This window comes from Sceloporus undulatus, chromosome 2 (genome assembly GCF_019175285.1).
Source record: "Sceloporus undulatus isolate JIND9_A2432 ecotype Alabama chromosome 2, SceUnd_v1.1, whole genome shotgun sequence".
In the NCBI taxonomy this organism is placed as follows: domain Eukaryota; kingdom Metazoa; phylum Chordata; class Lepidosauria; order Squamata; family Phrynosomatidae; genus Sceloporus; species Sceloporus undulatus.
This window is the reverse complement of record NC_056523.1, coordinates 79829640-79833723: the sequence shown is the minus strand read 5'-3', so window position 1 is coordinate 79833723 and position 4084 is coordinate 79829640.

The following is a 4084-nucleotide window of genomic DNA, read 5'->3' as shown; positions in this document are numbered from 1 at the left end:
GGCATAGATTTGATGGATAGCTTCAGCTTGTGCCAGTCCTTCTGCCCAAAGGTAAAGGCTTAGTTATCTTTATCATTTATCAGGTACACCATTTCAGTACAATTGTTTAAAAGTAGGGCAGGGCCCTTTTCCTTACCTTAATTAGACTATAACTCATTGGCTCCAAGTGAGCCTTCATTTTCTAATTATTTAGTACACAGTTTAATGTCATTAAATATCTTTTGAGTGGATGGAATTGCTCTAAAAGCCTTCACTCCAGCACTCTAATGTTAGGTTCTTGGCAACCATCCCTGTGTGTGGAAAAGCAGCCAGTTTGTTTACCAGGAATTCAGACTCACATTACAGGGCAAATTAGCAGCCAGCTATTAGTCTGATTCAAGCACTTAACAATTACTGATCATCTCCTCCTGGTCTGTGGATAATGGAAGTGATCAGCTGCAAATGGAAAGAATGAGGGGCTGTTTGCTTGTGTTCACAGTAACCTCTCTTGACCCCAAGCTCTGCAAAAAAGAAAGATCCGAACAGGGGAGGCCATTCTGAACTTGGATGAACATCTCCATTAGAGACCAAACCATCTCTCACTCAACTATCTTTCCTTTATCAGAGCAAAAGTTCAACCACAGTGTCTCAGAGGCAGATGTAATTAGTTGCTACTGCTGCTTACCATGGGGACTATTTCACAAGAAATAAATGCAGGACAACAGTAACTGTATAATACCTTGACTGAAGCCCCAGAACCCAGTTGTATACTGCAGACTAACCTTGTTGATGTCTCTGTAAGGTCACACAGGCCTAGGTTATAGAACCACGCTATTGTACTAGGAACATGAGTTCAATAAAAGTGTACATAAGAAATTGTGAACAGAGAATCACCTCCATATCACTAAAAAACCTATTCTCACTACCATATAAGCAACCCCATAGTCAGAATACAATTGGGATACATGCCTGTGAGGGGGCAAGGAGGAATGGAAGGTAGAGCTCACAAAGTACTGTGCAATTCTCAGTCCATTTCTGTGAAAACTTGTCTTATACTCACAGAGTCAAACTAGATATTAAAGCCATATTCCCTATGAATAACCCAATTATCCTGTACAATGCGATTTACTCAGAGATACATGCCTCAAGGATGAGGGACTGCTTGCCTGTGCTCCGAGTAACCTCTCTTGATCCCAAGCTCCGGAGAGCTAGGATGATGGAATGGTTTGAGTGTTGGGTTAAGACACTGGGAGACCAGGGTCCAAACCCGCCTTGGTCATGGAAACCCACTGGGTAACCTTGGGGAGATCACACTCTCTCAGTATCAGAGGAAGACAAGGCTAAACTCCATCTGAACAATTTCTGCCAAGAAAATCTGGCAATAGGTTCTCCTTAGGGTCACCATAAGTCAGAAATGACATAAAGGCACAAAACAGGAACAAAAATATGCCTCAAACTTGCATATTAAGTCCATGTTTATCTTCCAGTACCCAATTAAAAATGCTAAGTGCAAGATATATAGATAAAGAAAAAGTTATGCTGTTGCAGACATCTTTTCAAACTTGAGAGAGCACTTGTGTTTGTGGTGGAGACGATGACATACTAAACAGATTATTCAGTGGACTTTTAAAGACAAATTATTTAAACTAACTAGCCTTAAATTAACTGTAGGTAACTGGGTGGAGCAAACACCAGGATTACTCCTTTAAGGTAATAATTATACATATCTGGGGATAAACCCTACTGACCTCAGTGGAGCATACTTCTTCTGAATATACATGTTTAGGAGTATATGTTTGAATAACAGAGAATTTACAAATTCCATATTAGAACAGTAAGTCAGTATTGTATATCACTTCATAATTAATTATAGATCAACAGTGTATCTTCAGAGCTCAGAGAACTATCCCTGATAGTCATCAAGAAGGACTAATTTTAAAAGAGCATTAAGTAACAGAGCCATTAAGGAATAATCTGTTTGTTCAAAGCTACTGGAAGGTATTTGGGAAATTAAGAGATATTTTATATGCTAGTTGTGACTGACAGACCTATCCTTCATTAACTGACCTATCTGAAAATAAAATTTTGGTTTTGACCTTCAAAGTAGTCTCAGCCACTGATGGCTATTATATACAATATATGATTAACAAACCACCAAAGTTGCTTCATTGATGAGAAAACATATATCATGAAACATGTCTTTGCAAGTATGTTTGCATTTGATTATTTTATTTATTTATTTATTTACAGTATTTATATCCCGCTCTTCAACCCTAAAGGCTCTCAGAGTGGTTTACAGATTATTATTCAGATTATAACATAGACCACCTAGTTATATATATATGTGTGTGTGTATGTATCTATGTATTGATATACCATCTTAGGGAATGAAATTTCTCTAGGCAGTTTACAGCAATTACCCAACTTATTAAACAACCAAAATACCTATCTGGAGTATTTTAGAAATAACAATTTGGTGTTTTTTTTTAATGTATATATTAAAATCTTGAGTACTTTCTCAAAAGTGATGTGTGATGTGAAACTTTAGATGTTCCTAGACAATGCTTAAATCTATGGATAAAGAATTCATGGATATGGGGTGCCAACTGTACATCCCCAGCAATCTGTTCAGCACTGTTGTAATACATGTCTGTCCTTTTTCTGTGAATTCAGTGGGTGCCTGTCGGAGAGTGCCTACCATGAACTCAACCACATTTACTCTGTGCCTAGTATGCTTGGTGAAATACAACTGGATGACCAAAATGTATTTCTGCTATCCTACAGCATAAATCTAGTACTCGAACCAAGAAGCTACATATGATTTGTTTAGCTCACTCTCCACCATTCCACTGATTTTTATAGGATCTGTGGAAATCCTTAGGCATTAGGAAAACACAAAACAGTGTTGCCCCTCCACTGCTATCTCCTTCAGTAATAGTCCCCTCCCATATTCCATTATATTTGCACTTATCAAGCTACTGGTGTGGGATTAGAAGATTAATGCATTCCTGGCAGTCAGATGGTGTCACTTCTAGGGCATGAGAGTTACAACAAATGCAGGACACCAAGTAACTGCTGGGGAGGTTCCTGGGAAACATGTTTTTCCTTTCATTTTATTGTAACTAGATAGTTACCCATACTTGTAGAATTCTTGTTTATTGGCCAATGTATCCAATTTAAAGCCTTTCTATTCTGCTTTTCAGCTTTTCAAGTAGTCATCTTACAAAGCAATAAAATCTAATTAACAATAAAATCCATCAATTTAAAAGAAAAAAGTAAACAACAAAAGAAAGCATTAACAGAGGCATAAGCCATCACCCATTAAATGCCTCAGACAAATAAGGCTGAAAGTGCCTGAAAGGTAATATAACTGGTGGTGGGCAAACACCTAACAGATGGAAGGCAGCAGTGGGGATCCCAACATTAGTCATAAGGAATATGCAGCAGGTGCTCATGAGGAAGAGGCAAGCCTTCAATGCCCCAGGATTTATTGGTTAAAGTTCACACTTTCAGTTGCACCAGGAATCAAACCAGGGTCCAGATAAGCTATTTTAGGTCTGGCACAATATAATCGGTTAGGTGGGTCTGTTAGCAATCTGGCCACTCAGTTCTGAGGCAGCTGTAGTTTCCAAATGCCCCTCCAATGTACAGGGCTTCACAGTGATCCATCCTTGATGTTGAAATTTGGACAATTAGGATAAGGTTCTCTCCAAGAATTGGTGCAGCTGGCAGGGAAAGAGTCACAATTCAGTGGCAGAGCATGTGCTTTGAATGCAGAAAGTACCTAGTTTAATCCCAGATCTGTTTGAAAAAACTGCTGCCAGTCAGTGTTGACAGGGTCTGAGTGGCCAAGGAGGATTATGCTGAGGGGCTGAAGGTTGCTCACCTGACCAATACTGTAGCTGAGGAACAATGTTTCCAGCATCTAATTAGATAAATACAACTGAATTCTAACCATGTAGGCTGACAGGAGGGAACAGACAGATCTTTCTGGCTGTTTTATTTTTATACCTGTTGTGAAAGCTGGCTGCATTGTGCTGTCATTACAGGGCAGAACATGACATTCAATGCATCTCTTGCAGAATGCAAAGGAAAGAGACTCCCA